The sequence below is a fragment of the Sapajus apella genome, unplaced genomic scaffold (assembly GCF_009761245.1).
Source record: "Sapajus apella isolate SASKATOON/1434 unplaced genomic scaffold, GSC_monkey_1.0 scaffold37, whole genome shotgun sequence".
NCBI lineage: Eukaryota > Metazoa > Chordata > Mammalia > Primates > Cebidae > Sapajus > Sapajus apella.
This window is the reverse complement of record NW_022436977.1, coordinates 6,007,763-6,022,139: the sequence shown is the minus strand read 5'-3', so window position 1 is coordinate 6,022,139 and position 14,377 is coordinate 6,007,763. Positions and strand designations below refer to the sequence as shown.

At 47.1% G+C, this 14,377-nt stretch overlaps 1 protein-coding gene across 2 annotated transcripts in view; it reads left to right on the top strand.

Moving 5' to 3' along the window:
- Positions 1-2,151: 2,151 nt before the first annotated feature.
- FAM81A (family with sequence similarity 81 member A) overlaps positions 2,152-14,377 on the top strand; it is an 84,942-nt gene continuing 72,716 nt past the window's right edge. The window contains exon 1 of one of the 2 annotated variants that reach the window (XM_032297292.1): positions 2,152-2,261. The gene's annotated coding sequence lies outside the window, so the exon portion shown is untranslated. The remainder of the gene's footprint in view (positions 2,262-14,377) is intronic. The other variant, XM_032297291.1, reaches the window with a different exon arrangement.

The window sequence follows — 14,377 nt, the reverse complement described above, 5'->3', positions numbered from 1 at the left end:
TTTTGAGACAGAGTCTCCCTCTGTTGCCCAGGCTGGCATGTAGTGATTTGACCTAGGCCCACTACACTGTCTGCCTCCCAGGTTTGAGCGATTCTCATGTCTCAGTCTCCGGAGTAGCTGGAACTACAGGTGTGCGCTACCATGCCCAGCTAACTTTTGCATTTTTAGTAAAGACAGGTTTCACCATGTTGGCCAGGCTGGTTTTGAACTCCTGACATGGTGATCCGCTCGCCTCAGCCTCCCAAAATGCTGGGATTACAGGTGTGACCCACTGCGCCCGGCCCACTTCCTGTTTTATAGGTGCTCCATTCTGAGGAATATTAGGATCCACTATCATTCTCCTAGGAAGCCAGGAATGTGTCTTGAAGCTCTGGCACCGCAAATAGTAGAGAGGGCAGGGGCAGTATTGGGGTGGGCAGGGAAAGAGTAGAGTAATAAGAAGAGGGGGAAATAAGACCGAGGGGATGTCATGTGTCCATCTGAGATGCTCTCCATATGCACTGAACGGCACCCCGATGGAGACAGACAAGAAACATTTTGAACCTTTTTTTTGATTCTTGGTGATGGACTAGAGGTTTGAATGGGTACTTTCTGCTAACATATGCGTGCCTTTCCACACGCTGTGGCAAGTTACGGCCAGAAAGTCACTGGGAAACTGAATGACAGTGTCATCACCACGACATAGGATCTAATTCAATATGTATTTACCTAGTACATACCATGCACCAGGCAGTGGGAATCTTACCGAGAAAGGAAAGAATAGTCATTGAGCTTTTGCAGCACTCAAGAGATGCTGTTAGATCAGATCTAGACATCACAAGACTCAAGTCCATGACTCTCCTGGTCACAACGGCAGTGTTACTTGTGTCCGTGATCATTCGATGACTCGTCAGGCTCTAAGCTCTGTCACAGCAGAAGGTGATGTCTCTTTTTTTCGTCTTCACCATTGTGTCCCAGAACTGAGCATAGTTTCTAGCACTTGGCAGGCATCCAATAGATACGGTTGGTTGAATGAATGTTACAGATGCATTAGCGCTTTGTGGAGGATATTAGCCCGTTTTATAGGTGAGGAAACGTCTCTGAATACCCAAGATCACACACAAATAACAGTCCTTAATACTAACAACCCCTAAAGAATAATCCTGCCGGAGCGAGGATTTTAAAACGACTCCACAGTTCGGGCTCTTCTACCATGTCGGGCTTCTTCCCCTGGGTTGGAAGGGCTCAGGCTAGGGGGAGACAGACAGGAACCCCGGTGCTGGGTAAGTACCAGCGTCTGCGAAGGAGGCGTGAAACAGACCAGGCGAGGCGGGCAAAGGTCAGGTCCCCCAGCCCCGCAACTCCGCTGAAATCCCTCCCACCGAGAGGAAACAGAGTTATGAGTGAACGGGCTTGTGCGTCCTGATGAGAATCCAAAATCGAGAGGAAGGTGGAAAGAGCCAGGACGCTCTGGGGGGTGGGGGGTATGAAGCAGATGGGAGAAGAGAGGGCTGGGAAGAGGAGGGGTGTCCGCGGTTCTTCCTCGCGTCGTGTCTGCTGCGATGAGACACGATCCTGGGTCCCAGCTGCAGGTGTCAAGGCGATTCAGTAAATGACACTTGGTAGCCCCGAAGGGTTTGTTCCCCTACTCAGGAGGGGCGTCACCGTGGCCTAATCAAACACCTTCTTTCCAATTTGGGGTGGGGCGGGGCAGAGAACTGTTTTTGTGGGAAAACGGTTTAGTAAATAAGGTCTATTGGGACTCTGAAGAGAATTACAATGCCACCACCATGGCTATGATCTTCATCAGGCACCATTTCAACACCTCTCCAAGTCAACCCGCCCTACAACAGGATTTATTTTCCAATGAGCGAAATCCCCGCCCGCCAACTCCGAGGCGCTTGGACGCGAGCTCTGTGGGAAACAGCAGCGACGAGCAGAGGCTATTTTGGGTGTGGGAACGAGGAGGGAGGAGGGGCGGCGCCGCCAGGCTGGGCGCGGGCGCGCGGGGAAAGCCTCCAGCTCGGGCTGCCACGGCAACCGCGTCCAGGCAACGCGCCCGGAAGCGGCTCGGGCGGCGCGCGGCGGCTCGCGCCCCCCGGGAGCCGCGAACCCTGCCGGGCCGCGCGCCGGGCCAGGCGGCAGGCGCGCGCTGATTGGACGGCGCTCCCCGCGGCGCGGGCCCGCAGCCGGGTGCCCCGCTCAGCCAGCGCCAGCGGCCGCCGCACCCAGCCGCGCCGGCGAGGACATGTGCAGCCGCGGCGCGCCCGCCCCCCGCGCCGGTGAGTGCCGCGCAGTGGACCCCCCCGGCCGGGCCTCCTCTGGGGCTGGGCAGCGGGAGCTCCCTGGGACGGCCGGTGACCTTGGGGCAGCCGCTGAGGAGATAGGCGTGGGGGAGAGAGAGCTGCGCGTGGCCCATGTGACATGCTGCGGGCGAGAGGGTTAACTGCATGTGACGCGAAGGGCCAAAGTTGGGCACAGAGCGCAACTGGCGTTGCATTTTCGCGGGGGCTGCATGCTGGCGAACCAACCGACGCCCGGAGGGACTGTTTGGGGGAGCTGGGGTGGTGCACGGATTGCCAGGGGTAAGGGCGAGCCAGCCGACCCACAGCTCAGAGTGAGTGACCTTGGGCAGGTTAACCATCTGGTCTTCTGCCTCTTCGCTTTTTCTCATCTTTCAAAGAAGGGGCTGAGGGGTCTCTGCAGTTCCAGAGTACTGTTGTGCCACGCTACTGTGAGCTGAGAAAAAGCCCGAAAGTACGATTCTGCAGGTAGCTGAGACGCAAGGCTTAACCGTGTTTATTCTACGAGGGGTTTCCATTAATTGGCTCCCGAAGTGGCAAGAAATGTTATCGTTTTATGGAAGATTATGGAGCAAGCAGTCGGTGGTCCAGAGAGTGGCTTCTTAAGATGCACAGGTTAAAACCTCTTAGATGCCCTAAAGACATGAACAAAATCAGGATTAATGCTCTTGAGTTCTTCTTTCCTGTAGTTAATCTAATAGGAAACTTTGTATTTGAACAGGTAAAATCAATACCCAATCGTGGCAGGCAGCAGCAAATTAAGTGAGTCATTTCTTCAATGTGCACGAGGGGTGTGTGTGTGTGTGTGTGTGTGTTCGTGCGTGTGTGTGTGCGCGTGCGCTCTCGCCCTCAGCTTAAAGTCTGTGTACGCCAGTGTTAGAAATTATTTCATAGGAGTAACCAGAAATAATGCTAGAATGATTCAAATCCACAAAAGTGCAGCTCTCTCAGAAGCAGGGGCAAACATTTGCAGCTTGCTTTTAAAATAAGAGTTAGGTTTGTAGAGTAAATAAATATATTCTTTATTGAGAACCATCCCCAGATTTGCACATTGTATCTGTCTTCTGGGCCCTATCAGTGTGTGTGTGTGTGTGTGTGTGTGTGTGTGTGTGTGTGTGTGTTGGGGGGGGTTCCGTGGTACTTCTCCTATTTTTAGCATTGACTGGTATTAAAAAAAGACACTCAGGTCCCCTTCTATATCCCCTGTCTGTAAACTTCCCTGTTCCACGGAGTGGAAGAGAGGAAGTACCCTCTCACAGGTACCCCTGGTACCCCTGGTTGCCCCTTCTCACTTTCTACTTCAAGACTATCCTTGATATTTATTTGAATCTGATTTCATCCGTGTCAGAAGGTGCATTGGGAAGACACAGTTTCCAATGTTAATGAATAAGCTTCTGTAAGCTTGTTTACCTGAGGGCTTAATAACCTTCAATGTGTTACATGTTAGAAATCTGATACCATACAGACAGAAAAATCCTTAGTGCCCAGGGAATTCAACCACGAAGCCCTACCAACCCTTTAATGAGCCACAACTCATGGTGCTTGGAAGCTTCATTAGCGGATTATTCAGCCTCCTCTCTCTGCAGGCCACTACGCTGTGTCACTCCGACCTGGCTTTGAATGTCTTTTTTCTTGCATCCTGCAGCCACACTTACATTTTCATTTTTTCTGAAGCTGAGCCCACCTTCTCCTGCTCCCTGAGCACCAGAGCCTGAGTGAACAATTTCCCGCAGAAAAGTCTTCTCTAGTGTCCTCTGCCAACTCACCAGAGTAGGGATGCTCTTCCGCTTGCTCCTTAGTGCTGCCTCCAAACCAACGCACTGACACCAGCCAAGTCTCCTCTTGGAAGGTAGTGCTGTCTGCTAATGCCCTTACCCTGCTTCTTGTCTTCCGGCCCAGTGCTTCCCAAACCTGGGGCCTCCTCAGAATCACCTGGGACATTTTGAAAAACGTTGCTCTTTGTGTAATATTGGGGTTCAGGGTGCCCTCAGCTCCCCTTAGAGGACTTTTCTCCAGGTTCTTGGTCTCCTGCCCTCTCAAGAATGAGAGAGGGGACCAGGGCGCAGTGCCCAGTAAATGCTGGACTCAAGTGTTTGTAGAAAGCGATTTATTTAAAGCGAGAGAGAAACAGAAGGAGAGAAAGAAACAGCTAACTCTCACACTGGGTGAGAGAATCCAGAAAGATGGAATCCAGGAGAGAAAAGTAGCTTTCACACTGAGTGGAAGGGAATAGAGAGAGATGGAGTTTTGGAGCGGAAGACAGGCTTCCACAGAGTGGGGAAGGGGACCCCAGAGGGGAAATTCAGGAGAGAGGAAGATGGCGTCCATGAAGGGAGTGTTCGTGGAAGGGGACCCAAACATAGAGTCAGAAGGGGTGTGGAAGAAGGGGACTTTTAACCTGGGAGGAACTCCACCTTCTCTAAGACCCCAGGCCAATGAAAGGAGTTCCTGAGAACTTCTGCTGGAGTGATTGACTCTTAGTTTCTTCCCTTGCCAACGAAATTCAAACATAGACTTAAATCTCCTGGATGGAGAGAGATGGGAGTGGAGGCATTGCGCTGGGAAGTTCTTGCCCTTAAAACTATGCCCCCTTGTGGACCGGGAAAGAGAACACATTCCCTCATTTGGACTCCCTCAAATATACCAAATTAGAATCATTGGGAGCTGGGGCAGTGGTGGGACGAGTAAGACCTAAAAATCCCTATTTTATGTATGTATGTATGTATGTATGTATTTATTTATTTATAAAATCTCTATTTTAAAAACAAAACCCAAAAGGAGGAGCAGCAGGAGAGGCTAAAGAGAAAGAGAGAGAAAAAAAACAACTAACTCTGGGCAATTTCTGATGTACACCCGGGTTTGTCAGTGGAAATCTCTTCACTTGATGCTACAAAAAAGCGCTAAGCAAAAAATATGAGCAGCTGGCGTCATTCTCTTCTCTGCTTTGTCTCCTGCCAGTGACTTTGGGGTTTGTGTTGAAGCTCTCTTAATTCTTTGACCTTGAAGTTCTTCAACATCAATTCCTTATAGCCTCAGTTTCCACTTTGCTTCAACTAACATCTTGGACTTGTTCAGTCTTGAACAAGACTGAACCTTCGAGATCTTGAACTTGACCTTCAGCCTACTTAGTTGATACCAGCCACCGACTGCTCTGGATTTTAACCATTGCTGAGGACTCTGGTCCCGTAATCACTTGCTGTTCCAATCCTTCAGCCCCTCTGTGACTCTGTTTCTCCACTTAGGGTGTATAGGTAGCTAGCCATTTCTGTTCTGTCTGGAATCCTGGAATCCTTTGTTTCAGTGTGTTGGGCTTCTCATATTCTAGTCCTAAATCCAAAATCACCACCCCCGTTATCTGCTTATTCTTCTCCCAGCCTGCCACATTATCCAGGAGGAAGTCACCAAGACCTTTTGACAGGTTCCACTGAAAATTTACGCTGGTTTTAATTTCACCAGATAAATTCCCACTTTACCTTCTTCACTGACCCCAAGCATCTTTTTCTTCCTCTCTTTCTCCTTGATTTCCTCTTTCTCAAAGGAAGAAAATGTCTGCAAGTCCCTTCCCCAAGGTTAATCCGCATGTACTCCACAATCTTCCTTCCCTGGACTTGATTCCTTCCTTCTTGCCTCTTTTGGGAACTGGATGCATTTGTGATTCCCCCTGTCCAGTGTCTTTGGTCCTTTCCTACTCTTCCCCAACCCTCATTCCACCATATAGGTTACGCTTCCCATAAGAAACTTTGATAGGTTAGGGTCCTTGCTCTGTGCGATAGAATTTTCTGTGGTGAGAAAAACATTTTATATCCTCACTGTCCCATATAGTAGTCACTATTCACATGTGGCTATTAAGCACACGAAGTGTGGCTGGTGTGACTGAGGAACGAAGTTTTTCATTTTAGTAGATTCTAAACTAATTTAAGTCCAGTTGAAGTAGTCACATAGGGCCAGTGTCTACTGTATGGGGCAGCACAGTTCTTGAGCCTGCTGCTCTGTCCTCAGTTTCTCTTCTTTGTCCACTCACCTATTCTGGTTTCACCCTCATCTTTCTATTGAAACTGCTTCCTCGAAGGGCTCTGGCGGAGGTGTCCTGGCTCCAGAGCTGAGGCCTTTGCCCTGTCCTTCCACTGCTTGGTCCCTGCCCTGTGTCTCCTGGCAGCAGTCAGTCCTTTGTGCCTCTCTCTCTCCCTGTCTCCATGACGCTGGCTGTCCTGGCCCACTTGAACCTCATCTGTTTCCTTTTTCTTCCTGGCCTGCAGACACAGGGATGCTGTGAGATCCTGCCCTCGGTCTTTCCTTTCCTTTCCTTCCTCCCTTCTCCCTGCCCCAGCCTCACCTCTGAGCCCGCAGTAGTAGTTAAAGAGCACTGGGTGCTTTCCCCGCGCCTTACTGGGTGCCCCCGCCCCCTCGTACTACGTCCTCTAATCCTCACTCCAACTCTGTGAGGCAGACTCTGATTACTCCTGTGTAGGTGCAGAAGTTGAAGTTGAGGGAGATTTGAATAACTGAAGGCACTGCTTTCAAGGAGCACAGCCTGGAAAGGGACTCCAGCAGTCTGACCTTAGAGCCCCACTTCTGACCCTGTTTACTCAGGGTCCCCAGCTACCTTCAAATCTGCATGTGGGGCCCTGAGCTGTCTCCCAAATTTCACTCAGAATGTAATACTCAGAAGCCTGACTGCTTTGTCTCTATTTTATCACCCTGGCTTCTGTAATCATTCCCACCCCTTTTAAACATTTTACTTTGAATAATTCAAATTTATAGAAAAGTTGCAATAATTAAAATAATTCCCAACATACCTTTCAGACAAATTCTCTAAATGTTAATTTTACCACGCTTGCTTTACCTTTCTCACTCTGTCATATTCTCTCTCATTCTCTCTCTCTGTGTCTGTGTATCTGTTATCCACACCCATATATACACACACGTCTACATACACAAGCATATACATGTATATGTCATTTTCCCTGAACCATTTCAGAGTAAGTTGTAGACATGATACACCTTTGTCCCGTAAATACTCAAGTGTATATTTCCTTTTAAAAAGGACATTTTCTTGTATAAGTACCAAAATCTGAAAATTAGCATTCAGGACTATTATCTAATCAACAGACTTTATTCAGGTGTCATCTATTGACCTAATGTCCTTCATGGCAAAAGAGGAAAAGAAAGATCTTTTTTTTGTTGTTGTTTTCTTTTTGAGACAGAGTCTTGCTCTGTTGCCCTGGCTGGAGTGCAGTGGCACGATCACGGCTCACTGCAACCTCCGCCTCCTGGGTTCAAGCGATTCTTCTGCCTCAGCCTCCGGAGTAGCTGGGATTACAGGCACCTGCCATCATGCCCGGCTAACTTTTGTAATGTTGTGGAGACAGGGTTTCACCATGTTGGCCAGGCTGGTTTTGAACTCCTGAACTCAGGTGATCCACCCGCCTTGGCCTCACAAAGTGCTGGGATTACAGGTGTGAGCCCCCGCGCCCGGCCAAAAAAAGATCTTTTCTGGTCCAGGATCCAATCCAGGATCTTGTGTTACATTCGTGGTCAGGCCCCTTTCATTTCCTCTAATCTGGGACTGTTTACCAGTCGTTTTGTCTCCATGAACCTTGACGCTTTTGAAGGGTGCCGGCCAGTAATGTAGTGGAATGCCCTTAGCTTGGCCTTGTCTGATGTTTCTCATGAGTAGTGTTGTGTGTCCCTCTCAGTACATTCTTTGATGATGTTAGTGCCATCATCCTCTTCTCCGTAACCAGAGCTTGAACACCTGGGGTTATTCTGACTTTCTGCTCCTTGCACTCCCACATCCAGCCGGTCATTGAGTCAAGTTGAGGTGTCCCCTGCACAGTCTCCCTCCATTCATCCCTTCCTTTCTGCACCTACTGTCTCTCTCCTGCTTGGGGCAGTTGTGGAGTGAAGGCCTGTGCACACTGGCCTCAATCAACTGTTCCAGCCTCATCGGCCACTGCTTAGCAACAGGAACCCAAGGGTCCCATAGTCCTCACCAATCAGCATTTCCTCTGCTTTGCCCACCACTCCATCCCTTCTCGTGCTGCTCTGAACTCACATCATTTACCCCTTTGAATATCAGACTCAGTGCCTGTTCCTCAAATGCTTTTCCTGATGGCCCTGTTCAAACGGCTCCTGCCTTCTGCCTGGTGGCACTCAGCAGCCCCTCCATCCTTGCACGGCGTGTTATTTCCCTGCAGAATGGAAGTGCCTGCAGTGCGGGGGCTGTGCCTTGTTCAGCACTGTAGAGGCTCAATGAATATTTGTTGACTGGACTAAATTATTTGATGAAATCATTAAGCAAATGCAGAGAAGAACTGTAGAGCTGCCTGCTAGCACGTGGTATGCGATGGTGGATGTGAGACCCATGCCTTACCCGAAGAGTCAGGTGGGTGTTGGCTCAAAATAGGATCTTTTTAGTAAAACGGTGGATAATTTGAGAAGCATTTTCATGTTGTAAGTGGAAAAAATGATTCTTCCCTGATGACATCTTAACGTCGTGTGTATGTGTCAAGACAAAGAAAGAGCATATTTGATTTTTTTAAAAAAGAGTAGAGAAACCTAACATAGAATATTAAAAATGGCCCATCTAGTTCTTCACACCCCATTGAGCAGCTGAATGTGACAGGAGTAATTTCTCGGGCTCCCTTCCTCCCCGGGAGCCCTGGGACTACCTGCCTCCTCTGGCTGGCTGTCCTCCCCTCTCTCCTCTGCTGTCCTTCAGCACTGCCTCTCCCCTTCCACTTTCTCTCTCTCTTCTCCCGTATTTCACTCTTTCTGTCTGTTCCTCTCTCTTAATAACTCTTCTACTACCTCCCTCTCCCTATTGACTATTTTATTATATTTTTGGACTTACTGGATGTGGTTTTATGTTCCATGAGTTTTTCATATAAAAGCAGGTGATTTTCGCAAAAAGGGAAAACCCAATTGTTGTTTATGCCTTGGTGGTCTTTTGTCAACTCCCTTCCCTAGCTCAGTGGTTCTTGTTATGTTTAAAATGTAGTTATCAGGGATAATAAAATGGTTTATCAGAACATAATTATCTCTTTCTGGTACGCCAGGAAAATTACTAGGAATGTGCTGGTTGATAAATGTCAAAAAGCCTAAAATTTTCAGTTGCTACTAAAGGAACATTGGTACTTGAGGTTGAAAGTCAGATCTTGGTGTGGTGAGAAACTCAGATTTCCGGGTGGGAAGCTGCTGAGCTTACGGGGAACTGCAGTCTTCCTCCCTGAAGGTGTCTGCACTTGCTGACCGGGGGTCACCCCCTGCCCCACTTCAGAACGCATTTGTGGAGATGACATTCTCCCTGGATGAAGCAACTACAGAAGTGCAGGCAAGAGATTCTGCTGGCGTCGCTGAGTGTGGCTTAAATAAAAAGCGTGTTTGTGTGGGAGAGAATGTGTGGGGGTTGCTTTCGCATTATGGAATTCTTAAAATTGTTGAACCGGGAAGATGTTATTCAGAAACCTCTGGTGCCTTCAGCTTGTTTTTTGTTTATTTCAGATTTCTTTTCTCCCCCATTTTTAATTATCTCTGCAAAAACTCAAGAGTCCTCCCTGCTCCTAAAATAGTTATAAAATCAATGCGCTGCGCTCAGGTCGTTACTCCACGTAAAAGGGTAAAAGACTCCCATGTTAAGCAGAGAAGTCCAGCCTCCTCCCTCTGAGTGTGAGAAAAAGGACAGAGACTGGAGACTGGAGTTTTCTTCTAAGCTTAAATTGTTCGCTTTTTAGCCAGTGATTCATAGAGGGTGGAACCAGAAGTCACCACCAGCATTCTGTCTGCAAGAGAGTACACAGAATCGTGCCTTCCCCTCCTAGTTTAGTAGGTAGAGAGTTTATATGGGCTTTTAATAATATTTTTTCTCTTCTAGCTGTTGCACTTGACGGATTCCTTTTTTAACATTTGGTAATGCGTCTTTTCTAATGCTAGAAAGAAAAGCTGCCAAATATTGCTGTTGAGCATAATAACACCCTAAAAGTAATGACTTCTTTTTTGGTGACAGTGCCCGAGCACACTGCAGGGTGACCTCCTGCCTTCCGCTGAGCTCACAGCTGGAAGGGCACCTTCAGTCCGCAATCGAGATGTCATCTGGGCAGAGCAACACAATCATGAAAACAGTGGGTCTTCCCAAATTAGGAAAACAAAAAGGCAAATGAACAAATATGGATGAGTGTCCATGAAGAGACGCTGTGCTAGGGTTCATGGAAAATCCAGGTTCATGTAGGATGTGGTTCCTGCTGCCCCACAGCAGCTCAACTGGGGAGACATAATCCACGAAAAGCTCAAATAACAATAGAAGACTTAAATAGCATTTCAAAATAGCTGTTATTAATAGATGAGAACAAAAACCAATCTGTTTTTGCAAGTGTTCTCCTAAAATTCTTAACATCATTCTTAGTTGAGAGTGGATTGAAGCAACGTCAGTGACCAGTCCTTGGGTTCTAGGGGTCTGTCTGTAAATCTGTCTGGACCTGACAGAGGCCACGTGTGTGTTGCAGATTGACTGCCTCCCTTCAGTTATGCAAGAATCTCTGCACTGACTGGAAGAGCACTGTAAATGCTGTAAACGTTCTAAAGTTCATCTTGGTGGGTCAGAAGCACGTCACCCCTCACCTTCTACCTCTGACGGAATTCCCTTTATTAATGCAATAGAATGGAGGGGAAAGAATGCAAGTCTTGCTAAGCGGACTCAAGGCCATTTTCACAAAGGGCATTGAAAGTATCTGCTCTGGGACCCTGTGGAGGGACTTGCCCTTTTTCTGGAACCTCAAGTTTTTGGAATCCTTTGCTGGCAGCACTCCAGCACCACCGGACCTGTACAACATGCTGATTTCCTGATGCACAGGAGATCCAGGCTTCAGTCCCAGCTTTGAGGAGAGCACCAGCCTCAAGCCTGGTTCTGTGCCCACAAGGAAACAAATGTAAAAGCTGATGGCGAACTTGTTTTCATTAAATCATTGTCTTTTAAGCCCAGAGTCAGGCTTGTTTCTTGGTTTTGATAGCTGTAAATGAGCAATTTATGGTTTTTGTTGTTATTGTCATTCACTGGTTCATTCTTTTCTTCAGGAGGTTTTCATTTACATTTTTGTGATTGTGAAAATAGCATACTTGTTTAAGTATTTTGAAAATAAGGAAAAGCAGAATAAAAATGTACCCAGTGCCACTATTTACATTTCAATTTATTTCTTTCCACTGTTTTAAAAGATATGGTTATACAAATACTTTGAGGGTTAGAATCCTTGCCTCACCCTCACCAAGGTAGTTGTAGGATTTCTGGGTTGCTGAAGCAATGTACGGTTGGAAAAGTGTCAAGATGCGTCAGGTGAGTTACATCTACTGTTGGCCTAAGGGGGGATATTTTTGTGTGAGGACACCCAGTGTCTTCGAGACCATGTAAAGCCTCGATGACTTACCCACATTTCCTCAGAGCTGCCTCACAACCATAATGCTATGTGCATTCCTCAGTATGCTAGCCCAGTATATTACTTCCAAGGACTGCTCAGCTAGTCTCAAAAATTCTGGTCAGGAGCGGGGAGAGTTGAGCTGCCTATGAAGAAGGAGACAGAGTGTGCTTATTTGCACTATTTTCATTTCCTTTGCACATAATTTGGAGGTACTTCCCCAATTGGGACGCTGTGGTTAATTGGTGGAAAGCTCCTGCTATTAGCAGTGGTCCTTCCTTTTGCCTTGTCAATCTAGATACATTGGCTTGGGAAATTAGGCAGCCTGACCTCAGATGCACAGCCCTTTTCCTACTTTTACGAAAACACATGATTTAGCCAGATACCAACTCTCCACACCACAGAGATCATTCCAGCAATTTGGCATGGGGAAAGTTGGTGGGAGGATGTGGGAAGGAGGGGCAGAGAAAGCAGCATTAAAGGTAGCCTCAGGACCATGGAGGCATCTAGGCATGGAGGGAGGGGGCCTCAGCTACAGGAGAGAAGGAAGACAGATGACTGGTGGCCTGGGCACACAGCAGGGCAGTGGTTGCCTTGTCCTTGACCTTGAGTCTCCTGCTTCATTCATCTCTTCTGGCCTATGGTGAAGCAGTCTTCTTACTATGGGGAGAAAGCAAAGCGGGAGGAGCAACAGGATCAGGATATGGTAATAGTGACAGTGGTAGTGGTGGTGGAGAACTTCAAAATTTGCAGGGTTGGTTGGGTGTGGTGGCTCAGGCCTGTAATCCCAGCACTTTGGGAGGCCTAGGTGGGCGGATCATATGAGGTCAGGCATTTGAGACCAGCATGGGCAACGTGGCGAAACCCCGTCTCTACCAAAAATACAAAAATTAGCTGGGTGTGGTGGTCGGCACCTGTAATCCCAGCTACTCGGGAGGCTGAGGCACAAGAATCACTTGAACCTGGGAGGTGGATGTTGCAGTGAGCCGAGTTTATGCTGCTGCACTCCAGCCTGGGCAACAGAGCGAGGCTCTGCCTGGAAACAAAAAGTGCAGGGTCCTTTAAACTTATGAATCAAAATGTTTGCACTATCTAAGTTGTGGTGGCTTGGAGCAAAGCTCTGGTTTCCAGGCCCTCGTTGTAGTTCTAAATACTATGTACTATTGTGCATCGTAGGATGGTTAGAACGATAAATAAATAAATAAAGTTTACTATAAATCCACCTTCATGGGGTTTTTTAATTTTTATTTTTCACCTTAACATTATAGCAAGGACATAAATACATAACTATGTTCTTAGAGTGTTTTTGGTTTTCGTTTTAATGCCAAGATTTAGCTAACTCTGTTACCCAGGCTGGAGTGCAGTGTCATACAGCCTTGAACTCCTGGGCTCAACTGATCTTCTTGCCTTAGGCCCCTGAGTATCTTGGACTACTGGTGTTTGCCACCATGCCTGGTTCATTTATTTTTTATTGTAGAGATGAGGGCATTGCTGTGTTGCACAGGCTGGTCTCAAGCTCCTGGCCTGAAGTGATCATCCTGCCTCAGCCTCTGAAAATGTTGGGATTATAGGCATGTAATCCACCATGCCTTGACAGCTATTGATGTTCTTTTGATTGGATGTGTTGTGCTCTAATTCACTGCTCTTCTATTGTTGAGCATTTAACCAATAGCCATTTATGGAAATATTGCCATCTAGTTAAGATCCCATAGTATTAAGTATGGATAAAATGCTTTAAGCGTAGAGACTTGATGGAGATTAGTTACTTTTGCCATGGCATTCCAGTTTCATGGTCCTAAAATGTACAGGGCAAGAGTGAGTTCTGTGCATGCCCTGGAGAGTCTAACAGTTTGACTCCCCTTTGAACTCTTCATCTTTACATATATTTTTTAAAGTGGGGGCAGGAAGAAGTAATTTTCTTTCTTTCAGAATGTGCAGTGAAAAATTAAGTTTAAGAAGTAAAAGATACATTTAGTCAAAGCCCACTGTATTCTATCTGTTCTCCTCTATTTCTCACTCAGAGAGAAATATAACCCTGATTTGGTGTTTGTCATTTCCACATTCATCTTTAGATGTTACAGATTTGGCATATTATTTGGCATATTTTGAACCTTTGTAAAAATGACATTGTATAGTGTCCATATCCTTCTTCAGCTTACTTTTTAAAACTTAGTATATTTGTAAGATTCATTTACATTGGGACTTGTAATTATAATTCATTTCTTTTTCTCTTTTGTTCCTTTTGTTTTGAGACAAAATCTCATTGCCCAGGCTGGAGTGCCATGGCAAGATCACAGCTCACTGCTCACTGCAGCCTTGACCTCCCTAGGCTTAGGTGATCCTCCCACCTCAGCCTCCACAGTAGCTGGGACAATATGTGTGTGCTACCACATCCAGATAATTTTTGCATGTGTGTGTGTATCTGTGTGTGTGTGGAGATGGGGTTGCTGTGTTGCCCAGGCCCACTCCCTGGCCTCAAATGGTCTGCCACCTCGGCCTCCCACAGTGCTGAGATTACAGGCCTGACCCACTACACCTGGCTGCTAATTCATTTGTTTTCAATACTATTTGTTCTTACATTGCATGAATGCATCATAGTGTATTCCTCCATTTGCCTAATAGTGGGTGTTCATTCCCTGCTCCTCATTTTTTTTGCTACTAGAAACAATGCTACCTTAAGTATTCTTGCAA